Source organism: Antechinus flavipes, chromosome 3, assembly GCF_016432865.1.
Source record: "Antechinus flavipes isolate AdamAnt ecotype Samford, QLD, Australia chromosome 3, AdamAnt_v2, whole genome shotgun sequence".
NCBI classification, from domain to species: domain Eukaryota; kingdom Metazoa; phylum Chordata; class Mammalia; order Dasyuromorphia; family Dasyuridae; genus Antechinus; species Antechinus flavipes.
In genome coordinates, this window is record NC_067400.1 from 598,317,505 (window position 1) to 598,331,069 (window position 13,565).

Genomic DNA, 13,565 nt, shown 5'->3' on the forward strand with positions numbered 1-13,565 from the left:
CCTCCCTCCTTCCCTTCCTCCCTCCCTCCCTCCCTCTCTCCCTTCCTTCCTTCCTTCCTTCCTTCTTTTCTTCCTTCCTTCCTTCCTTCCTTCCTTCCTTCCTTCCTTCCTTCCTTCCTTCCTTCCTTTCCTTCCTTCCATTCTGCCTCTGACTTAATACCTGTGGAATCTTGGATAGGCCATTAACCCTAACAGTCCTTCAGTTTTCTTTTTTATAATATGAGAGGTTTAGATGACTAATGAGTTCCATCCACTCTTGTTTTATAATCTAAATTAATCATAGTTTTGTGGATTTAGAGTAAGAAGGAACCTTAAAGGTGGGTCAAAGAAACATAAATTTATGGATATAGAGATAAAGAAGCCTTAGAGCTCCTTTAGACCCTTCTCTTCATTTTGCAGATGAAGAAATAGGACTGAGAGAAGTCTGGAGACTTTGACTAAAATCACACATGTTAAAAGACAGGATTTGAACCCAAGTCTTCGATGCTACATCTATCATTCCTCCTATTGTCCCATACCACAGTTTTGTTTTTTTTTTTGAAAGTTATCAATATAACCAACTAAACTTACTTAATAATAATTTACATTAGAATTCATTCACGTCAATGCTTGAAATATTCTAACAACTTTTCCAGCATTCCTTCTAGATCACCATTAAAATAAATAGGATCTATGCTGTACAGCAGAAGGGACCTCAAAAGCCTCAAAACTCCTTCATTATACAGATGAGGAAACTGAGGCCAAAGGAGGTTAGGGTTCTTGGACTCTCTGTTCCTCTTTCAATTTCCCTCATATGGTTGTAGTTCAAATATGGCCTCAGATCCTTATTAGCTGGGCTTATGAGGATCAAATGAAATAATATTTGTAGTTTCACAAACCTTAAAATGTTATATAAATGTTAGTTATTATTGTTGTTGTTGCTGCTGCTGTTCTAATTAGTGTGTATGTCATTTTTTCTGGGTCTTTTTTTCACTTAGCTATTGATCACCTCCTCTACATTTTCTCTCCTTCTAGGTTGTCATTGTGACACTGCTTTTTCCTAGTATTTCTCCTATGTCTTTGACTACTTCTCAACTTATGTTACATCCTTTAACGACAGATGTTCCCATGAGTCTTTTCTATGCTTTCTTCCCTCCCCCCTTCCAATCCCCACTTAGTTATCTCTCTTGACGATCTCATCATTTTGCATAGATTCTATTATCAGCTTTATGCAGATGATTCCTAGAGCTATATATCAAGTTCCAGTGTTTCTCCTGAGCTTCAGCACTACACCATCAATTGCCTTTTGGACATCTTTAACTAAATGTTCTAAAGATATCTCACACTCAATATATCTTAAAACAGAATTCATTATTTTCCCCTCAAAACGTTCCCTTTTCCCAGTTTTCCTATGACTGTCAAAAGTAACATCATTCTTCTAGTCACCTTGCTTGTAATCAAAGTGTCGCTCTAGACTTTTATACCGTATAACCAATCCTTGCAAAATGTTATCATTTCTCCTTTCACAGTATCTTTCATATATGTCCTCTTCTCTCCATTCACACCCTGGTACAGGCCCTCCTCATTTCACACCTGGACTATTGAAAGCTTTTGAATTGGTCTTCCTGCCTCAAGTCTCCTGGGGCATGGAGGAATCATGAAAAGCCTCATGTAGAAAGTGGCTGACATTTTCACTGGCTATTTCCTCATCTCCCATTCCTGACTTTTCATTCCTTTAAGTCCCAACGAAAAACTTGGCTTCCACAGGAAGCTTTTCCCAATTCTTGATCACCTCTTCCCTCTCTTGAGTCCTTCTTATTTATCCTGTACATTGCTAATATCTTTAGAAGTTGTCCGAAGTGAGTAGAACTCTGGGATGGAGTCAAAAAGACCTGAGTCAAATCCGGACACAGACACTTACTAGTTGTGTGACTCTGGACAAGTCACTTCATCCTGTTTGCCTCAGTTTCCTCATCTATAAAATGAACTGAAGCAAAGTACTCCAGTATCTTTGCCAAGAAAACCCCAGTAGAGTCCATGTAATCAAAAAGAATTGGATACAACTGAACAACAGTTATGTGCATATTGTTCATTCGGCCTCACCCTCACAATTTAGACTGTGAGCTCCTTGAAGGGAGGGACAAATTTTGCCTTTCTTTGTATTCCCAATGTTTCTCACAATTCCTGGTACATAGTGGACACTTAATTAATGTTTACTGACAGACAAACTGATTAAAAATAGAGGCAATTTTTAAAAATGACTGCTTGTGAAAAGAGCAAAGAAAAAATTGGTTTTCTCTTATCTGATTCAAATGGTTTAAGTTCCATTTATTCCTAGCAGATAAACAATGGTTGTGGAGGACCAGAAGTATGGAAGGAGGAAATTCCATTGCTTTCCCCACCCCTCCATCTCATAGTCACTGCTCATTTTCACTAGCTATCTCCCAGGTCTGGAATGCTCCCTTTCCTCATCTCCCATTCCTGGCTTCTCTGACTTCCTTCAAGTTCCAGATAAAATCCTGCCTTTCCCAGAAAGCTTTTTCCTTTCTGAAAAAACCATTGAGGATTTATCTTTAGATAGAAGAAAGGCAAAATTATGGAGAACACATTGGGCTCTGGAATGGGGAAGAGGGATGCCTGGGAGAATGCAGGAGAAGGCATGAGAGACTTTATTTTTTTGAGAAGTTAAAATCTAATAAAAAAGAGAAAACAATTTAATTTATTTAAATATAGAAATTTAATAGATTATGGCCAATTTATCTGACAGGTAGCTTATAGATAAGCAGCCCAGTAGATTTAAGAAGAGCCCATTAATGATGAATCAATGATTTGAACATTTTTAAAGGATTGTCTAATCAATCAATCTACAAGAACTGAGTTATTTGGTTTGGTTAGTTTGGTTAGTTTGTTTGCTTGTTTAGAATTTAAGAGAGAAGGGCATGATGTAATGACAAAAGTCCTGGCCTTGCAGTCAAGGTGGACTTCTGTTTGCATCACGTCTCCTGCACTTATGAACTGTTTGATCTTTAGAAACTCACTGAGTCTCAATTTCCTCAACTGTAAAATAAACATTAAGATAGTATCTACACCAGCAGGTAGTTGTGAAAGTCAGATGAGATGTTTGCTTTGTAAATGTTAAAGCATATATAAACTTTAGCTATTTTTATTATTGGCTTTGTTGTTGAATCATTTCAGGCAGCTCCAACTCTTTGTGACCCCATTTGAGGTTTTCTTGGCAAAGATATTAAAATGGTTTACCATTTCCTTCTCTAGCTCATTTTCAAGATGAGGAAATGGAGGCAAACAGGGTTAAGTGACTTACTAGGTTCACATTTAGGAAGTGTCTGAGGTTGGACTTGAACTCTTAAAAACAAATCTTACTGACTTCAGGCCCTAAACTCTAGCCACTGAGCCACCTGGCTGCCAACTTTATGATGAGCAGTCGTGGATAAATCATTTGATTCAATCCAACCAAGATCAGTGTCAACTACCTACATAACAGTAGGCTCTAAAAATTGTAGACACCCAGGATACTAAAACAACAACAACAAGTTCCTGCCTTCTAGGGGCTTAAAATCTACTGGGAGATACCACAGTATCACACAGATACCACACAAGCAAACAAATTATTTACAAGTCAAGTCAACAAGTATTTGGCATTCTGCTAAGCACTGGAAAAATACAAAAAAATACAGAGTAATTTTAAGAGGGAAAGAAGTAAAATACCTGGAGCTGAATCAATAAAGACCTTATTTTGAATAATATTTTTCCACTGTTAACTACTCTTTTTCAGCCTACAAAGAATTTTCCAGTGGCTTACCCAGTATGCATCCAGGCTACAATGAAAGTTCTCAAGGCCTATGGTTACATGGGCTTTCAGGATTAAAATCCCTGGATGCTGAGAAGCAAAGAATGCAAATTCTTGAGAATCCTAGTCATGGTTGACAAAACAAATAAGACTGTCTTGGCCATATATAGTCTTTAAAGAACACTTACTTTTGCTATTCTTCTCATTCAACGACTTTGACCAGGGGATTGAGAATTTATAAAAATAAACAGGCTCCTTATAGGAGAATGTTATGGGGAATCTTCATTTTCCAAGTAATTTACAAAATGTATTAAAGATTATTTTGTCTGGTTCTACCCATTTTGTAATCTGACTTCTCCACACTTTAATCTTCCAGGTTTGGATATGGACTCTAAAAAGACTTTTTTTTCCCCTTCTTTTTAAATGGATGTGACTCAACTCTGCAAAAAGATGGTTTGTTTTCATTCGTCATGCCCTCATCAGGCCCTCATCCAGGTCTCTAGAGAACAGTATAAGGCATTTTCCAGGGTTTATTTCCAGAATAAACAGGGCACAGAGGGCCAGCCTTGCTTAACACGCTGCCCACAGGACAAATGACAGGCTCATTTTTCAGTTCCAGGTGGGAGGAAAAACCCTGAGAGTTTTTGTAAATATTTCAGCAGACCAGCTCTCTCCAGAAGCTGGATCTGGATTTCTGAATCCATCCTGAAATGGACCTTGAAACATCTTAAAGAAAAGAGATCCCTTTTTATTGTGTGTATGTACATTTCACTGTTATTGGAAATAACATGTTAACTTCTTCACTGTTAATCAGGGCAGAGGGGAAGGAATGGATGCTTTTAATCATCCCAAACTCTTACAGTCAACTAAGGTAAGAATCAAAACTGGTCAGTTTGGGTCCTACATTCTGATTGACAAAGGGAATGGCGGACCTCAGCAAAGTATTATGTCATTGGGAAATAGAATTGCTTTGATCCAGCAGTGTCTCTACAGAGTCTGTATCCAAAAGATGTCATTAAAAAAAGGGAAAAAGATCTACATGTGCAAAAATGATTGTGGCAGCCCTTTTTATAGTGGCAAGAAACTGGAAACTGAGGGCTGCCCAACAGTTGGAGAATGGCTGAGTAAGTTATGGCACATGGATGTTATGGGATATTATTGTTCTGTAAGAAATGACCAATAGGATGATTTCAGAAAGGCCTGGAGAGACTTACAGGAACTGATGCTGAGTGAAATGAGTAGAGCCAAGAGAACATTGTGTACAACAACAAGATTATCTGATAATTGACTGTGATGGACCCGGCTCTTTTCAACAACAGGGTGATTCAGACCAATTCAAATAGAGTTGTGATGGAGAGAGCCATCTGCATCCAGAGGGAGGATTATGGGGACTGAATTTGGATCACAACATAGTATTTTCACCTTTGTTGTTGTTTGCTTGCTTGCTTGTTTTTTTCTTTCTGATTTTTTTGGTGCAGCATATAAATGTGGAAATATGTATAGAAGAATAGCACATGTTTAAGCTATATTGGATTACTTGCCTCTAGGGGAGGGGGTGGAGGACAGGGAGGGAGAAAAATTTGGAATACAATGTTTTTGCAAGGTGTTGAAAACTACCTTTGCATGTATTTTGAAGATAAAAAGCTATTAAAAAAAAGAAGAAACATAATTGCCCCCTTCATTTGCCCAATAAAATGAACATCATGTCCTCACTCGAGTATAGTAATAATAACACCAATAAAATCATATTTCTATTCAATTACAAAAAGCAATTATTTTTATCTATTTTGACAATACTTGTCAGTCAACAAGCATTTATTAATCTTCCCTTATATCCTGTTCCTTCCAGATAGGAAAGTTTTTCTTATCCCTTAATTCCAATACCTTCTTTCTATTGATTATTTCCTAATTATCTGGTACGCAACTTATTTGTACATAGTTGTTTTCACATCATCTCTCTCATTAAATGTAAGCCTCTTGGGGGCAGAAACTTTTTTCCCCCTATATATTATTTTTAATATTATTTATTTATTTTTTAATAATAACTTTTTATTGACAGAACGCATGCCAGGGTAATTTTTTTTACAACATTATCCCTTGCCCTCGCTTCTGTTCCGATTTTTCCCCTTCCTTCCTCTACCCCCTCCCCTAGATGGCAAGCAGTCCTATATATGTTAAATATGTCACAGTATATCCTAGATACAATATGTGTTTGCAGAACAGAACAGTTCTCTTGTTGCACAGGGAGAATTGGACTCAGAAGGTAAAAATAACCCAGGAAGAAAAACAAAAATGCAAGCAGTTTATATTCATTTCCCAGTGTTCTTTCTTTGGGTGTAGCTGCTTCTGTCCATCTTTGATCAATTGAAACTGAATTAGATCTCTTTATCGAAGAAATCCACTTCCATCAGAATACATCCTCAAACAGTATCATTGTTGAGGTATATAATGATCTCCTGGTTCTGCTCATTTCACTTAGCATCAGTTCATGTAGGTCTCTCCAAGCCTCTCTGTATTCATCCTGTTGGTCATTTCTTACAGAGCAATAATATTCCATAACATTCATATACCACAATTTACCCAGCCATTCTCCAATTGATGGGCATCCACTCAGTTTCCAGCTTTTAGCCACTACAAACAGGGCTGCCACAAACATTTTGGCACAAACAGGTCCCTTTCCCTTCTTTAGTATCTCTTTGGGGTATAAGCCCAGTAGAAACACTGCTGGATCAAAGGGTATGCACAGTTTGATAACTTTTTGGGCATAATTCCAAATCGCTCTCCAGAATGGTTGGGTTCGTTCACAGTTCCACCAACAATGCATCAGTGTCCCAGTTTTCCCGCATCCCCTCCAGCATTCATTATTATTTTTTCCTGTCATTCTAGCCAATCTTACAGGTGTGTAGTGGTATCTCAGAGTTGTCTTAATTTGCATTTCTCTGATCAATAGTGATTTGGAACACTCTTTCATATGAGTGGTAATAGTTTCAATTTCATCATCTGAAAATTGTCTGTTCATATCCTTTGACCATTTATCAATTGGAGAATGGCTTGAATTCTTATAAATTAGAATCAATTCTCTATACATTTTGGAAATGAGGCCTTTATCAGAACCTTTGTGAAGATGTTTTCCCAGTTTGTTGCTTCCCTTTTAATCTTCTTTGCATTAGTTTTGTTGTACAAAGGCTTTTTAATTTGATATAATCAAAATTTTCTATTTTGTGATCAGTAATGGTCTCTAGTTCATCTTTGGTCACAAATTTCTTTATCTTCCACAAGTCTGAGAGATAAACTATCCTATGTTCCTCTAATTTATTTATAATCTCGTTCTTTATGCCTAGATCATGGACCCATTTTGATCTTATCTTGGTATATGGTGTTAAGTGTGGGTCCATGCCTAATTTCTGGGGCAGAAACTTTTACCTTTCTTTGTATCTCCAAAATTTAGCACAGAGCTTGACACATCACGGGTGCTTAATAAATGTTTATCCTGTTGTAACAGGGTTTCTACATCTACCATGTTTCCCCGATAACAAGACACTGTCTTATTATTTTTTTGGACAGAAAAACACCAGGGGCTTATTTTCAGGGGAGGGCTTATTTTAATGAACATCAACAGCAATTTTAATAAACAGGTAAATGTGAACAAAAAAAAGTACCTTTATTTAATAATGTTTTAACCCCATCATGCTCCCTGAGTGCTCCTTCTATCCTCCATGATGCCCCCTGAGTTCTTCTTTTATCCTCCATCATGCCCCCTCACTCCCGCTTACATACCGGGTTTTTATGTTGTCCTGCCTCAGCTCTCCTCCGCGGCACTGCTCTCAATGGCGCCAGCAAGCAAATCACTGGGGAAGAACAGGATGACGCGCTCACTGCTGCAGCTCTGATTGGATGCAGCTCGGAGCGCGGCGTGCGTTTCACCCGGGCGGGAGAGGGGGGGACCGTGCATACAGAGGGTACCGTAATGTAGTGTGTAGTGCAGGGGATCACCTTCACTACAGTAGCAATCTCAATAGGGCTTATTTTTGGGGGAGGGCTTATTTTAGAGGAATCTTACACAGTAAGGGGAGGGCTTATTTTCGGGATAGGTCTTATTATCGGGGAAACACGGTATGCAGTGAAGATAACAGCACCATTAACTCCTTACAGTTGGTGCAAGAGACAATTGAGATAATATTTGTAAAGTGCTTAGCACAGTGCCTGGCACATAGTAGACACCACTAAAATATTAGCTATTATTGTTGTTATCTGAATTACGTCTAATATAATAACAAAAACTCTATTTACATTGTTGAAGTTATTGTTCATACTCTCTCCTTGGCTCTGCTTGCTTCCTTCTATATCAGTTCATGGTCCATCATCCATTGGAAAAATCTTTCTCAGGAGTCTAACCTGTCGTTAATGTTGTGAAGGAAGACAACAGCAAAGGGAGGAGAAGAACAGCTAGGGTGAGGACAGGGGGGACTTTATGCCCTCTGATATTTTCAAAAATCACTTTAAAAACCTGGAATGAATTTTGAAATGCCAGCCAGCTGGGGCACTGCTTGAATTGCTATTCTGACCAATGTGATGGAAAATGCTCCTATGGAAATCAGAATGGAGGGGACATAGGGTTTCAAGATGATTCTTTTTTTTTTTTTTTTTGGTCAATTTTATTTTATTTTTTAATTAAAGCTTTTTATTTTCAAAACATACGCATGGATAATTTTTCAACATTAACCTTTGCAAAATCTTGTGTTCCAAATTCCCCCCCTTTCCTCCCATCCCTCCCCTAGATAACAAGTAATCCAATATATGTTAAACATGATTAAAAAATATGTCAAATCCAATATATGTATACATTTTTATTTAGTTATGCTGCGCAAGAAAAATCAGATCAAAAAGAAAAAAAATGAGAAAAAACAAAATGCAAGCAAACAGCAACACAAAGAGTGAAAATTCTATGTTGTGATCTATTCTTAGTTCCCACAGTCCTCTCTCTGGGTGCAGATCGCTCTCTTCATCACAAGATCATTGGAACTGGTCTCAATCATCTCATTATTGAAAAGAACCATGTCCATCAAAATTGATTTTCATATAATCTTGTTGTTGCCATGTACAATGAAAAATGATTCTTTTTTTTAAAAAAAGATCTCTCTCCCCCATATAATGAAAGCATATATTTAAAGATAAAAAAGAAAAAAAGAAGAGAGGTATCTCATATAACAAAAAGCATTTTTAAAGATAAAAAAAAGGAAAGGAAAGGAAAGGAGAAAAGCAGCATAACTAATCATGTAATAATAATAAAAAAAAGCCAAACTTGAAAATATGTGCAGTATCCAATATTTGTGAGCCTCCCCTCAACCCCTGCTAAGGAATGGGAAGGGAGTGTCTTCTCATGTCTCTTCTTGCAAGTCATATTTATTCTCAATAATGTGGCAACATCTACTTTTGATTTATATATATATATGTATGATTTTGTTGCATATATACGTGTGTGTATGTGTAATAAGCAAATAGCTGTATAGTACAGTGCATTGAATGCCAATTCTGGAATCAGAAAAGCCCAAGTTCAAGTCCATGTACTATCTGTGTGTGATGTTTACTTCGGTTTTCTCTTCTGAGCTGGAGAAGGAAATAACAAACAATTTCAGTATCTTTGCCAAGAAAACCATAGACGGGATCAGGAAGAATTGGATACAAGTGAACAACAACATGCATGGCATTATTGTTATAGTTATTGTATACATTATTTTCATGGTACTGTTTCCTTCTGCATTTGTTCATGTATATCTTCTCAGGTTTCTCTAATTTTCCCAAGCATAATTTCTTAGAGCAATCATATTCCATTATATCTATGTACCATAGTTTTTTAGTCATTCTCCAACTGATGGGCACCTTACATTGTTTTCAATTCTTTGGTATCAGAAATTGTTCTCTTATTTTGGAACTGTGCCCAAAGGGTTATAAAACTGTGCATACTTTTTGATCCAGCAGTCTCTACTGCTGTCTCTACTGTGTCTGTACCCTAAAAAGATCATAAAAGAGTGAAAAGGTCCCACATGTGCACAAATGTTTGTAGCTGCCTTTTTTATAGTGGCAAGGAACTCAAAACTGAGATGTTCCTCAATTGAGGAATGGCTGAATGTTATATATATATAAAACATAATGAAATATTGTTTCATAATAAATGATGAGCAGACTGATTTCAGAAAAACTTGGAAAGACTTAGGTGAATTGATACTAAATGAAGTGAGCAGAGCCAAGAGAATAGTGTGTGCAATAACAACAAGATTATGGGATGATCAACTGTGAAGGACTTGGCTCTTTCCAACAAAGAGGTGATTCAAGGGAATCCCAATAGACTTGGGATGGAAAATGTCATCTGCATCCAGAGAGAGAACTCTCTGGATCAAATTATAATATTTTCACCATTTGTTGTTATTGTTGTTTGCTTGCTTTCCCCCCATTTCTCATGGGTTCTCCCCACTTTTTGATCTGATTTTTCTTGCACAGCATGATGACTGTGGAGATGTTTAGAAGAATTGCACATTTAACCTGGCACACAGTAGGTTACTGATAAGACTCAGTGACTGAATCATCCATCACCTCTTGTCTAAACTTTGGCCTTTATCTCTCAATTCTTGTTCTCCACAGAGCTATCAGATTGGTATTCCTAAAACCTAGATCTGACAGAATAACTCTCCTACTCAATGAGCTTCAGGAGCTCCTCATAACCATAAGGATCAAATGCAAATGGACCAGCTGGTCCACTCTGCCTTTCCAGTCTTATTCCCTATTACTCCCAACTACCTGTCGTGTGCCGGGTACAGTGCTAATCTCTGGGGACACAATGTCAAAAGGCACGGCCCCTAATCTCAAGGATCTCATGATCTCACAGGGAAACAACATGCAAACAATGACAGACAGAAAGACAGAGACAGGATAAAGTAGAAGTAGTCTCAGAGGGAGAGAACTAAGATTAAGCAGGACTGGGAAAAGCTTCTTATAAATGGTAGGACTTAAGTTGAGATTTAAAGAAGGCCATGGAAGCCAGGAATGGGAGATAAGGAAGGAGGGAACTGGAGGCAGCAGGGACTGCCAAGTACAGTACCGAGAGTCCAGAGATGGATTATCTTGTGGCAGCATCAAAGAAGTAAGTGCCCCTGGAGGGGACTTAGGTATAAGAAGATTGAGAGGAAGGAAGTGGCCAGGTTATGATAAGCTTTTAAGTGGGCTTTAAACAGAATTTTAAATTCAATTTTGAAGGCAATACAAAGTCATGGGTGTGTATGTGTGTGTGGGGGGGGGGATAATGGGAAGGACATGGCTGGAAGGAAGATCACTTTGACAGCTGAGAAGAGGATGGACTGCAGTTGGGAAAGACTTTAGGCAAGTAGACCCAGCAGCAACGATAGTTTAACGGCACGAGGTGGTGAGGGCCTATACCAAGATGGTGACAGTGTCAGACGAGAGGGTGGTTACCCAGGATGGTTCTACGGTTATCGTCGGCTTCTCTTCCCACTTCAAAGGCCTCGAGAAATATTCCTGAGGTTTATTCCCATCGGCGTGGGATTTTAAGGGGCACTGTCTCTAGTCACGTTACCTCTCCACCCTGTACTTCAATCTAAGGATTATAATTAGTACCTAGCAAAATGTAGGTACTCCTCTGCATGGAACAACAGCAGTCATCACCCTTGGTACCTAATCACTTGAAAGTAGTAACTACAGATTATGGCTTTCTCACCTCAGCTGGTACAATATGTAATTAGTCTCTGCTGCCAAGTGTGTGAGCTGCTGCTGACTGAATGGCATCAGATCATTAAGTGCACGTGATTGCTAATTTATGGAAGTTGCAGAATGTTTAGATTGAAGAAAGCAATAGAAAAGGTTCTGAATTCTGTACTGAAAGTCTTTCTGTAGCAGCTGACATCTCTCTTCACTCCTGGATCCTCAAAAAGCTGCCCGAGGCTTGAGGTTTTTCCGTGTCAGCGTCAGCTTAGAGTCATGGAACCTGAGCCTCCATCAATGTGTTACTTTGGTTAAGCCGGAGAACATAGCAATACAAAGTGAGAAACATTTAGTCAAACAGTAGAGAGAAATAAGTGGCAAGAAAAAATTTCCCCAATCCCACAAGAATCACTTGCTCATAAGTTATCACACCATCAGCAGGGGAAATGATTTATACAGGGAACATTCGTGAAGGGACACGTGTAGGGAACTCAGGTAGTCAGGGAACGTGCATGGATAGCACAATTCAAAGGCAAGGCAACAAGTATTTATTTAAATACTTATGTTCCAGGCACTGAGGACATAATCCTAAGAAAGGAAGAAAGGAGAGACAGAGATACAGAAAGATATATACACAGAGAGACACACAGAGAGAGATAGAGATATCTCTTGATAGAGAGAGAGAAAGAGACAGAGACAGAGAGAAACACAGAGACAGAATGAGAGAGAGAGAGAGAGAGACAGGGAGACTGAGAAAGAGAGAGACACAGAGACAGAGTGAAAGAGAGAGAAAGAGAGAGACAGACAGAGAAAGAGAGAGAGAAAGGAGAGAGACAGAAAGGGAGAAGAGAGAGACAGGGAGACAGAGAAAGAGAAAGACACAGAGACAGAGTGAAAGAGAGAGAGAGAGAGAAAGAAAGGAAAAGAAGACAGGAAGGAAAAAACAAACACTATCACTGCCCCTCGAGAAGCTTACATTCTAATGGAGGACTGTAACATATCAAAGCGAGCTAAAAAGAAGCAAGGAGAGTTAGAAGTCAAGCCAGAAGGGAAATGAAAGTGGTCTGGCTTAGAGTTTTCCTCAATATGGAGGTTCCAGGAGGAACTCACCAATGGGAGAAAAGGGTTTAAAATCATGGAAGGCTGTTCCTGGATCAGAAGATTGGGATGGACAGATATTCCAGGGTGAGGGGATCCCAGATATTGAGGCAAGTTCCAGGGTGAGATGGCAGCTGAAGCATGGTGGTAAAGTCTGAAAAGTCAGCATATGTGGGAAGGGAATGAAGGTTGTCTGGCTTGGGCTCCTGTCCTGAACTGCTTTGGGATAATGATGATGATGATAACAATAATAATACACTACCTTTGGAAGATAATAGGCTCCCCTTTATCAGGGAACTTCACACAAAGACTGGATGATCACTTGTCAAATATGTCTTTGAAGGGATTCTTTTCCAGATACAGATTTAGTTGAATGGCCTTTAACTCTTCTAATTCTGAGATTCTATGATATTCTATAGAAAAGACCACATCCTTTGGAGAATCCTTTGTTTTCTGCTTCTATTTATTAGTTTTTATCTGCAAAAAACAAAAAACAGGGAATTGTTAAGAGGCAGGTCAATTCTCCAAGAGCCTCCATAGCTGTGGATCACAGCATCTGAAGGAGTCGCAGGGCAGCCTTTGCTGACACAGGTGTTGTGGACTGGGAATGAGATAAATTGGAGGCAGAGGGAAGAGGAGATATTTCTTTCTTTCTTTCAATAAATAAGAGATAATTATATCTGAAATAAGAATAAGGGAGGGAAGAAGCATTTATTAAATGTCTATTATATGCCAGGCCCTAGGTTAAGCGCCTTACAAATGTTATATCATTTGATCCTCACAAAATCTCTTCAAAGTATTAAGTGCTGCTATTGTATTTCAGGAAACAATTAAGTGACTTGTCTAAGATCATATGGCATAAGTGTCTGAGGTCAGATTTGAACTTACTGCTGATTCCAGGCCCAGTCCTTTATGGACTAAGTCCACCTGGCTGCCTCAATGTCCCCTCCACCCTCAACAAGTCGTG

General features: G+C 38.6%; 1 long non-coding RNA gene across 1 annotated transcript in view; it reads left to right on the forward strand.

Annotated features, from left to right (window-relative positions):
• The first annotated feature begins 6,442 nt into the window (after window positions 1–6,442).
• The window catches only part of LOC127555920 (uncharacterized), a 149,056-nt gene continuing 141,933 nt past the window's right edge, over window positions 6,443–13,565 (forward strand). The window contains exon 1 of the long non-coding RNA XR_007952307.1: window positions 6,443–6,523. This is a non-coding gene — a long non-coding RNA (uncharacterized LOC127555920). The remainder of the gene's footprint in view (window positions 6,524–13,565) is intronic.